This window comes from Prionailurus bengalensis, chromosome C2 (assembly GCF_016509475.1).
Source record: "Prionailurus bengalensis isolate Pbe53 chromosome C2, Fcat_Pben_1.1_paternal_pri, whole genome shotgun sequence".
NCBI lineage: Eukaryota > Metazoa > Chordata > Mammalia > Carnivora > Felidae > Prionailurus > Prionailurus bengalensis.
Genome location: NC_057350.1, coordinates 69,917,125 through 69,929,335, shown reverse-complemented (window position 1 = coordinate 69,929,335; position 12,211 = coordinate 69,917,125).

Sequence of the window (12,211 nt, the reverse complement as noted above, 5' to 3'; positions counted from 1 at the left end):
TTGTAAGGTTAAAGGAGGCAAGTTTCTATATATACACGTGGCCGTTCTTGATTAATGAGTTTGGGCAAAACCACTTCATAGCACCCTTCTGAATATTAATGTACTTGAGTATACTCTGACCTATGACTTCTCCAAATCCTTGTTTTGACCTCAGAAAGAGATCACTTAGGGCAATGAAACAGAACCATACCTACAGTTCCATACCTTCTATTTGCAAGACAACTAGGTATGTCTCATCTTCTTGGCAGAGTGCTTCTTTACTGTTTCCCTCAATGGCTCTGTGAGGACCCTCCATTTCATGTTATCTATAGACGTCCTTCTCACCTTATCTTGGATGGATAGTTGCTAGAAACTCTTTTGTATGGTCTAACATTGCTGGGCCTCCCTGATTCAAGCAGCACAGATCCAGACTTGGCATCCGTGCAAGAGAGAGATGGTAAAAGGCATGACTGTATGTATTATCAAAAGGGGGCACACTCTGGCTAGAATAGGACTTAAGGCTATCCATTCTTCTAGCACCTAAGTTGGATGTTGTCTTTGAGAGCTGTTCCCTATTATAGAATAGATTAAGGGTTACTATTCTCTCCCACCCTAAGTATTCATCCAATTTTATACATGGCAGCAGCTTTAAGACACAATCTACTATATATCACTATATGGAAAAAGAAAAGGAAGTTTATAAGACAGGAAAATCATTCAAGATCAAACAGTTCATAGCAGAGACCCAGCTCACAGAGGTCAGGTAAATTGTTTGAGGCCATATTTCTGGTTGATGGCAACAGCAAGACTAGAACTGCCTCCAATTCCAAGACTTTTTTCCACTCCAGTCTCCCTTAACCATAGCTGGGATACCCTTTCCCCACTCGGATTATAGATTCACTAATGCCTTTGAAGAAATCCAGCTTAAGAGCTGAGGGAGAAGGGTAAATGGAGCTACCTGGGAATGCTACTGATCAGGCCTGGTCTTCTTTCCCACAGTCATATTCACCTTGTCACCTAATTCCATCTTTATGGATTAAGCTTTTTTTTTTTTTTTAATTTTTTTTTCAACGTTTATTCATTTCTGCGACAGAGAGAGACAGAGCATGAATGGGGGAGGGGCAGAGAGAGAGGGAGACACAGAATCGGAAACAGCCTCCAGGCTCTGAGCCATCAGCCCAGAGCCTGACACGGGGCTCGAACTCCTGGACCTCGAGATCGTGACCTGGCTGAAGTCGGACGCCCAACCGACTGCGCCACCCAGGCGCCCCTATGGCTTAAGCTTTTTAATTCTTTTCCTACCTAATCCCTCTCTCTGGCCATGTGTGATTACTATCTTGCTATTTCAGGTTTCTGTCCAGCTGGGTAAAATCTTCACACACGTTTTAGCACTGAGTTTTTCTCTTTGATGTCATCTCATCTGCCTGGGGGGGCAGCTCACCTTCCCACCCCTCTGCTGGCACCTCACTGGGTTCTTCCCCATCCCTGCTTTCACCACCATACTTTCCACTTCCTCTCTCCCTTCCACTTCTCTTGGAAGGATGGCTCCTGAATTTTTTGCCCCCAGCAGAACTGGATGGCTTTTCTCCCGCTGCTTAAGGGAGTGGGGGGATGAGCCGTGAAAGCCCCAAATGCCATCTTTCATCTTATTTCCTATTTCCAGCACATATCCTATTTATAATTCTGCCTCCCTCTTAGCAGATTGACACAGCACTCTGCTTGGTTCCCAGAATAAATGCAATTCAAGAATAAGAGACAAGTCCAGGCTCCCAGGATTCTTCTACAGTCAGGCATTGGTTAGGAGTTTTTTTGCCAGCATTTGAGAAATGTCTCTGATGGCAGCTGTGTTTCTCTGAGCCCATCTTCCGCTGTCCTGGAAACTCCTGCCATATAGGATTTTCTTCCTGGCAGATTTCCCTTCCTGATTATGTCTAGACCAAGCTTATATTAAAGGTAGGTGCTATTCCCTAACATACATTGGCTACACCATAAAAGATATTTAAGAAATATTTGTTGGGTGAATAAATGTTGGCATGTTAATAACAGGTCATAACTGAGTTTGTGGGAAGCCAATTTAGAATTATAGCTGATCCACAAAGTCAACATTACATATAAAAATTCACATTAAAAAAAAAAAACAGTTTCTTATTACACCCAACGTCTCTGATGTCCCCATCACTGAATCATTATAAAACCTAAAGGAAGGAGCAACATTTACAAGGTGTCTTCCACTATTAGGAATGGTGCTTTGCTTAAATTATTTCATTTATTCTACAATCTCTGAAATAAGATTTTGATCCCCATTTGTAGGTAACAAAACTGCCCTAGAAAGAGTAAGTGGATTCACCCCAAATCTATCTGCCCTCAAAGCTCACTTCAAAAACCTAAAGAGGATTTGGGGCCTTTGAACACAGCATCCAAGGTAGCGCATGCTAATGACCTCTGGTTCAATCTGTGTCCCCCTGCCTATTTCTTTTCTGTTTGGCACATAGTAGCTACTCAAATATTTTAATTAAATTATCAGATATATCATTCCAGCTTAGTTTCTTAGCATGACATTCTAACATTCTGGGCTTGATATAGACACTTTAGAGGAAATCCACCATCAAGCTTTAGAAGATTATCAGATGGGGACACACAGGCCTATGTTCTCTGTCTTCATCAAGGAAAACAGACACAGGATGAAAGCTCAGCAGGCAGGATCTAGGTTAGAACTAAGGGAAACATAAGACACTGGACCAGACCAACAAGAAAGACAAAATATTTTGCCTGCAGGTCCCCATCTCTCTGGGATGAGCCAGATTCCTGCCTGCTGGTAAGGCTTTGCCTCTGAGGGTCTGCAGAGGCACCAGGAGCCGTTCTTCTGCATTTGTGGTAAGAGAAGCTGTCGCAGAAACTGTCCTCACTCAATGGCATCCTTTTCACAGTAATGTGAAGTTGTTAGTTCCCTTGATTGCTCTCTGATGCATAGCTTTAATTGCATCCTTGCTTTTATGTACAGAATAGATTCATGTTCCCAAGAGGATAGCTAGGAAACCCCATCGCCAGCCTTGGAATACAAATGGGAGCCTGCTGAAACTGCTGCTTCATGGGTGGGCACAGGGAAAAGGACATCAGGGAGGACAGCTACCTCTAAAAGTTTGGGGTTTATGCATGGAGGTGTCACTGTCCCTAGTGAACTCTTCTGGGAGTAGAAACGGCAGCAATGTTATTCATAGGAAACTGCTTGAAAATTGCATAGGAAATTTCCCATGCACAGGAAATTGCCTGTGAGGTGAGTGTATGTGGTGCTAAAAAGCTGCCATCCCCCCAGAAAGCTGTTCCTCACCCATACAGGAGCCTCTATGGACTAGTCCCTCTGTTGACATAATTATATTGACTTGCTCAATTTTTTATGCATGGTCCTATATTATTGAGATCATATTATATATGAATTTTATAATCTATCTCCTTTAGTTAACATTGTAGCTTATAAGCCTTGGGGGCGGGCGGTAAGGGGTGCAGTAAAATCTAGCCATGTTACAATTGAGGATGACACCAGGCAGAATTGGCAGCAATGACCAGCACTGCTGGGTTGGCTCCTGGCAACTTGAGTAGTCCTATCCCAAGGGTTTGGTTCACCTATTTATACAATTTCATGGGGCAGTGGGCAGTAGTTGGTCTAAGAGGTAGGATTAAAAGAGTTTGGTTTTTTAATCTTCTCTTGATTTCTTTTATTTTCCAAATTTCTTAATAAACCAGTATGACTCTTATAGTCAGAAAAAAATTATTTTAAGTGTTTCCTCTTTCGGCTGCCAAGAAAGCAGCAAGGCATTGGAATCTGAATCAGCTACAGTGAAGAGGCCACTCAAGCTCATCTTATCATGCCTTAGGCTCTCCATCTGTGAAATGGGACAGTCACCCTGGACCTTCCGTAGTAGAGACTGTTAACACCATCTCTAACCTTTATAGATGTCACACCGTCCTTGGACAAGATGAAAAGATAACCAGCCCATATCTGGGAGGTGGCTGAGCTGCATGATTCACCTCTCCTCACCCCTCCAAAGACCCCATGCCTGTCAAAGGAAGATGATTCATTCACCTTATTTGTGATCAAAATCTCCCGATTTAGGCACTGTTGAGAACAGACTGGCATCTAGGTATCTTTAGTTCTCGAAAAAGGGGAGTCAAGCTACCTTCTTTTCCCATGGCCCATTTATAGGGCTAACATTCGTTAGGCATAAGAGACACGGTACCTAGGGACCATAGTGCTTTTATACGTCCATAACATTTTAATAGATAACATATTTGTCCTTATCTTATATTTGCCAACATGGTTGTACAATATAAGCTTTCATATTTTTTGCCCATGAAGGCAAAAGTGCCTAAGGCCCATGAAAGTCATAATACGCCCCTGCTCAGACCATATCAGCCCCATATTTTCCAAGCCCTTCCATGAAATAAAGGTGGACTGTGGACAAGCATGCCTACCACTCCTCTCTATTCATCTTTGTCATGTTTCTGGTACAAAAGAAACAGAACTTGGGTGTGGATTTTTGGCATGAAAATAACTAACCATTCGGTCAAACTGAAACCCCACAGCAGAATTAGGCAGATGAAGATCTATTTAGCAGACAGAAGAAGAAATAGCTTTTTTAATTGCCCACACAAACAACCATTACAACACAGGAAAGATAAGAAGCAATAACTCTAAGAAATGACTTGGCATTTCCCCTTTTTCTTAAGAATGATTATCCCTCATTCCTTAGGGTAAGGTGTCTGTGAAATGCGAACATCCTCTTTAATAACCCTGGTCCTTCTTTTCAAATTAGAGTTATAAATAAGTAAGTACAATTTGCAAACCATTTGATTACATCCCTGTACTTTCCCAAGATTCCCTAAGGAGGCACTTACACCAATTTTTGCATCATTAAATATTTAAATAAAAACTCGAAGTGAATTGTGGGACAAAAAGGCATTTATGAAGCACATGTTTGGGCACAATGCAGCGCCAAGTCTTAGGCTCAGGGAGCAAGTAGAACATTTGGTCCCTGCAGACCAGCAATAGAATGAGCACATCAAAGAGATCTGAAGGGAGAGAATGTTGGTTTCAAGGGAGGGAGCCAATACAGAAAGCCCCGATTTTACTCCAAGTCCCTTATTCAGCAGCCACAAACACACAGAATGCCACCAGGAACCAAGAAGGAAGCACACACAGCAGCTGAAGAGCCACTCTCAAGTCTTAAACCCCATGCCTCCGTTGGTTTTAAAATGTTGTGTAAAAGTTGAGTTCAAATCACCCCAAATACCAATGGTACGAAAGAAAATAAGTAATTTAAATTCAGAACACTTTGTTCATGAAATCAGGTGATTTTTTTCAATACATTTTATCATAATTTTCCTTGGTAAATGTTCATTGAACATGGCTCTGTGCCAAGGGCTTGTACATGATATATTAAACAGCCTCCACCCACAGGAGTTTGCAATGTGTTTGGGAAATAGATGTTTAAATGGTGTATACAATGAATGACATGGGACCAGTCCCGACTATAAGTTCTGTGTGGGAACCAAGAGAAAGGCGAATCCTCAAGTGACTGCCAAGGCCCTGAGGATCTAGCAGGAAGCAGATGGCACACTCAAAGGATTTAACTAGAGAGAGTTTAACTAAGGAAATACTGACTGAGATGTGGGGAGACTTAAGACAACTAATCACAGTGGTGAACTCCTGGACTAGCAACAGTGGGGAGCCATCACCACTCTTGGCCTGAGGCAAGGCAAGGTTGGTGTCACTGGAGCCCCACAAAAGTTGGTGCGATGGAAGAGGGGATGCCCCACGCAAGCTGAGACTGTAGAGGGGCAGGACACTCAGGCTGGGATTGGGGAGTAAAGACCCAGCCTGCGATCCCCTGCTGATACCTCCCATAAGCCAAACCTACCCAGAAACTAGAGGGAAAGGGAGCCAGAAGACACAGTCCTAGGGCACAGATAAGGAGAGAGAAGAGCAGAGAGTGGATCCAGAGGGACAAATGGACTAGCTCAGCACCTGGGCTAGACACCTTGCTATGAGCCTTAAGAGAAAGACGAGATTTCTTGGCATAAAAATGAAGGAGGAGGATAGGGGTGCCTAGGTGGCTCAGTCGGTTAAGTGTCTGACTTCAGCTCAGGTCATGATCTCACCATCTGTGGGTTCAAGCTCCACATTAGGCTCTGTGCTGACGGCTCAGAGCCTGGAGCCTGCTTTGGATTCTGTGTCTCCCTCTCTCTCTGCCCCTCCCCGACTCACCCTCTGTCTCTCTCTCAAAAATAAATAGATGTTAAAAAAACTTATTTAAAAAAATGAAGGGGGAGGGCATCTGAGGCAGAGAAAGACAAGCATATATATATAAGAAGTAAGGAATTTTTTTTTTCTGTCAGGAGGTAATGTACACAAAGTGCTTTTTTTTTTTGTACAGAAAAGTCAGGCTATAACATTCAGGAAGCTTGGAGGAAAAGACACTAAGCAAGGTTTCTTGATCTCAGCACTATTGACATCTGGGGATGGATGATTCTTTTTGGGGACTGTTCTGTGTACTGTAGGGTGTTTAGCAACATCCCTGGCCACTACCCATTAGATGCTAGCATGCACTCCTGGCGGTGGTAACTGAAGGTATCTTCAAACATTGACAGATATCTTTTGGGGGGCACAAAATTGCCCCCGATTGAGAACCACTGGGACAGGAAAGGAAAGAGACCAAAGAAGGCAGATAACTGTTGAAATACAGTGCAGACGGGTGACACTAAGGGCTTAGTCCAGTGTGGCACGGTGACACTGACAAGAACCAATGTCGCAGTCTCTATGAAGGAGGAGGAAGCAGGCTGCATGAGGAGGGGTAGAGGGAGTGGTGGAGGGTGATTTCAGTTTGTAGATTGGATCACAGGGAGAATGACATCTCTAACTGAAGAGGCAGGAATGTGTGGGGCTGGCCTTGGGGAAGGATGATGTGTCTTCTGTGAATTTGTTTGAAGGAAGCCTGGGATATTTAGATAAGAGACTGACTTGAGGAGGGAGACTGGGACTGGAGGTGTGAATTTGAGTCATCCACAGAGAGACAAGCTTCTAAACCTCCTATGGATAGAAGTTCTCCCAGAGGAAGGTAGAGAAGCCAAGCACTGAAGTTTTCTCTCTCTTACTCTTTTTTTTTTTTTTTTTTTTTTGGCGGGTGGGGGGGGCGGGTGGGGGGTGGGTGGGCAGGGTGACGTGCATATTTAGAAGAATAATGTGAGATAGAAATAGAAAGTGCCAGAGGCAAGAAAACCAGGCAGTTTTCTGAGGGGGGAAGTCGTGAAGCCCAGCCCCAGACCCTCTCACCAGTCCATATGCCCCAAGGGCTATGTCTACCACAAGAAACTACCTTTTATAATATATACAAAGGTGCCGCTGGGCTAGGAGCAGTCCTGAAGAGAATCAAAGATGCCACGGGAGCCACAAGTGTCAAGGCAGGAGAGGAGCCTTGTCCACCCCCCACGCACACGTAGTTAACAGTCCTCTATTTTTTAAAATCACTCAAATCCTGAAAGAAGGAGACTTTGATTAGGTGGACATTTTCACTTATGTGGAATAAACAGCTCTTCATCAGGGAGGGAGCAGTTATAGGAAGTGTCATCCCCCTAGAGTTCTGAAGGAGAGGTTGCACACAAATGTAGTAGGAAGACCTGAGGATCCAGATCCACAAAGGTAGCTTGCTTGTCTGTCTCCATCCTTCTACATGAAGAAAAATGGTGGATCTTCTTGGGGTATTTTTTTTCCCTCTCACAAAGATGTATTTGTGGTAGGCAGAATTCTAAGATGCCCCCCAAGATTCCAGGCCCTGCTGTACATGCCTTGTGTAATCTCATCCCTTTGATTGTGAGTGGAACCTGTAGATGTGACAGGGTGATGATTAACATTCATGATTAACATTATGGGGCAAAAAGGAATTTTCAGATGTAATTAAGGTCCCTAATTAGTTGACTTTGGGTTCCTCAAAAAGGATATTGTCCTGGGTGAGCCTGACCTAATCAGGTGAGCCTTTAAAACAGATAAAGAGAGGGGCGCCTGGGTGGCTCAGTCGGTTAAGCGTCCGACTTCAGCCAGGTCACGATCTCGCGGTCCGTGAGTTCGAGCCCCGCGTCGGGCTCTGGGCTGATGGCTCAGAGCCTGGAGCCTGTTTCCGATTCTGTGTCTCCCTCTCTCTCTGCCCCTCCCCCGTTCATGCTCTGTCTCTCTCTGTCCCAAAAAATAAATAAACGTTGAAAAAAAAATTAAAAAAAAAAACAGATAAAGAGAAAGCAGCCATGTTGTGAACTGCCCTGAAAAGACCACATCACTGGGACCAGACGGAGGCTTCTAGGAGCTGAGAGTGATTCCTGGCCAACAGTGAGCAAGCAAACATGGACTTCAGTCCTATAACAACAAGGAATTGAATTCTGCCTATAATCAGTGATCATGAAAAACGACCCTGAGCTTCATATAAGCTCAGATCCCCAACCAGCCCTTATATTTTAGCCTGATGAGACCCTTAGCAGAGGGTCCTGTCCTGGAAACATTGAGTTCATAAATTTGTGTTGTTTTTAGATACTACATTTGTGGTAATTTGTTATGCAGCAAAAGAAAACTAAGGCATATATGAAGAGAGACTGTGTCCATAGGGTGGGTTGGCTCCATGAAGAGACTGACAACCACAACCCACAGCTGAGCCCCACAAGTATGCAGGGACTGGGCAGGCTGAGACGGTGTGACCCTTGCTGTTTCTCAGACCCAGCTTCACCAGGACCCAAGCAGCCCACAGCATATAGGGCCATAACTCATCTCCTCCTATGAGAGGGCAAACTTCAGACCTGAGAAATTGAAACACAATAGAAGCCACACAGAACAGGCAGAACTTATTTTCTGAACTGAGATCGTCATGGCACTAAGTCTGCTCAGGATTCCTACTCCTGGTGACAGATCTGTCCCTTCCTTGGCCAAGTATAACTTTAGCCCTTCAGATACTGAGCTAGCGAAGCTGAATGGGCACTGATGTATCGCTTCTCAGGAGGGCCTCTTCGAAGCAGGAAGGATATGGAAGAAAGGTGGAAGGAGAAGAAAAAAAGGAGAATTTTATTCAGCAAACAAACATTTATGGTGCTCATTACATGGGCAGCCCTGTTCTAGGCCCCAGCAACACACAGTGAATAAAACAAAAATCCATACACTCCAGTGAAAGAAGAGAGGCCAGTTAATAAAACAAAAATCTAAAAGTATAGTGTGGAGTGACAGAAAAGCAAAAGAGGAGCTGGAAGGGAAAGGGTTTGGAAAAGGATATCAGGAGTGCAGTTTGGGACATGTTAAGTTTGAGGAGCCTATTGGACACCCATTGGTGCTATCCTGTAGACAGTGGGATATTCCAGTGTGGAGTTTGGGGAAGCATTGGGACTGGAGATATAAATTTAGTATCTAAAACACGAGATCAGCTGAGATTAAAAGGGAGTATATGTGGATCAAGAAGTATGAGGGTAAATCCTGGGAGCCTCTGACATTAAGGTATCACAGAGAAAAGAAAGAACCAGTGTCTGAGTCCAGGCTTCCATAACAAAGTACCACAGACTGGGGGCACTTAAAACAACAGACATTTATTTCTCCCAGTTCTAGATGCTGGAAGTCCAAGATCAAAGTGCTGGCAGATGTGGTTCCTGGGAGGTCCTAATCAAGGTTTGCAGATAGCCACCTTCTTGCTGTATCCTCACATGTCACAGAGAGCAAGCAACGGTCTCTCTCTCCTAAGGACACTAAGCACATCGTAGGGACTCCACCCTAATGACCTCATCTAAACCTAATTAACTCCCAAAGGTCCTACCACCAAATACCATCTCACTGGGGTTTAGGGCTCCAACATAAGAATTTGGGAGAGGGGGCTCTGTGCTGACAGCTCAGAGCCTGGAGTCTGCTTTGGATTCTGTGTCTCCCTCGCTCTCTGCCCCTCCCCCACTCACGTTCTGTTTCTCCCTCTTTCTCTCAAAAATACATAAACATTAAAAAAAAGAATTTGGAAGAGGGGGACAAAAACATTTGAGTCCACAGCAACTAGCAAAAGTGATAGGAAGAGGCAGTAAAGAAGGAGAAAAAGCAAGAGAGTGTAATGTTCTGGAAGCCAAGGCAAGAGTTTCAAGGATGAGAGACTGGTCATCAGGGTCAAATGTTGCTGACAGGTTGAGTTGAGGCTAAGAACCTTCAATTTAGCATCATGTCATCTGGGATCTTGACAAGAATAGTTTTGATGGAGTGATGAGGATGAAAGCCCAATTCAATTAGCATCAAGAGAGACTGGACGGAGAGAAATTAGAGGCAGCAAGTACAGACAACTCTTTTAATGAGCTGTGCAGTAAAGGAGTAGAGCAGTGGGGCAGAGCTGCACGGGACTATGATGGGAGAAATTAGAGCGTATCTGTATGTTGATGGGAGCAAAGGGATAATGACAAAATGTGTATAGTCAATTCTCCGTTACACAAGAAAACAGAAATAGTGTGGCCCATTTGATGAGTTTACTTAGATTGTATGTAATAGCTGACATATATAAAAGAGAATATGTAAATTCTGAAACACAACGAACACCCACAAAACCACCATCCACACCAACAGCTGGACCACCACCAATCACATCTATATGTGTGCTCCTCCCCTCTCGAGCCCTCTGCCTCTCAGAAGAAAACAAGTTCCCTGAATTTTGCAGTTGTCATTTCCTTGTAAAGTCATATCTCTTCACTATAATCTGTTGTATTTATTGACTGATAGATCAAGGAAGACCTCTTCTCTGCCCCTCAACCTACCTTCTGCAGACAGGCATCAGACCACCTTGGTCCGTCTCATGAAATTCCTTTCTTACACTGAACCTGCACACTAAAAGTCCATTTTTCATCTTCCATCTCCAGCTGGCTACTGCTTTACCAGAAACACCCCTTCTTTGACATGAGGATCATATTAGTCATTCCTCTCTGTATCACGTCCTCCACATGAAAGCAGGAAGAGACAAGCACATCTTCTTCACTCATGTGCACACAGAACAGACCCCATTGGCCGTAGCACCCTTTTTCTCCTGCAAGTCCTCAAACCTCAAGCCTCCCCCTCTCGTCCTAAGGCACACCCCGAGGGGCAGGTATCAATTCCTGGTGGCCCCTCCACAGAGAGCTCAGGAAGGCGGTTGTCAGGTTTCTTTGATCCCCAATCACCCATGGGCAAGTGGCCCAATCACCCATGGGCAAGGACTCTCAGGGTATGCAGGGATCTGCAAAACTTTGACAAATGCCAAAAGACTGGGCCCTTTACAAATGGATGACAGCAGGTTCTGAGAAGCCTTCTGCATACATAATCCAAACACCCAGCCCCCGCGCTTACTCACTGATGCTTGAAATTGCTTTAAGGAGAGACAACAGGCTTTCATCTCACAACTGGAGAAAGCTTTGAAGGCCCTGGATGAACTAACTCAATGATTTAGACTAGCGCACTCTAGCCATGTAAAAGGACTGAAAAGACTGGATGATGCAACGGACATCTTTAAAAACGAGTGTGAAGGGACAAGAGGTAAAGCAGAGAAAGATGGGTCTTTTGTCTCCTTGGGAGCTTAAAAAAAAAAAAAATCTTGAAATCAGAAGACATGGAATCAAATTTGTCCCTATCGTCAGCTGTTTGACCACAGGCCAGTTACTCGAAGTTTTGAACTTATTTCTTATTTCTAAAACAAAGGTAAGTACGTACCTTCAGAGTTACTGTGAGACTTTAATGCCTTGCTACACGGTGAATATTTTTCTTCTTTCCCTGTTGCCTCAGGCATCTCGAGCTCTGCTCATTTCCATACTAACAAGGGCTCCCTCTCTTAGCATCATAGAGATTAAGAATGAGGAATCTGGAACCAGGCAACATGGTTCAAATCCTATCACTTTCTGTGATCTTGGGCAAGTTACTTGACCGCTCTGTGCTGTTTCCTCACCTGTGAAAATGGGAGGTAATAACAGTACTTGCCTTGTGGGGAGATTGTAAGGATTAATATGTGTCACGCATTTAGGGATCGTTTTGGCACACAAAAAAAGCACTGCAAGAAGTGCTCGCAACTATTATTCCCAAGGGCTTCACCTGTCCACTTTCCACAAGGTAAAACATCATTTTAAGCTCCTCCACTTCCGCTCTTTAATATACAAAGCCCACCGTAAATTGCCACACATCCCTCTAGGTTCCCTAACGCCCCCAGCCCTAATCTTAAAC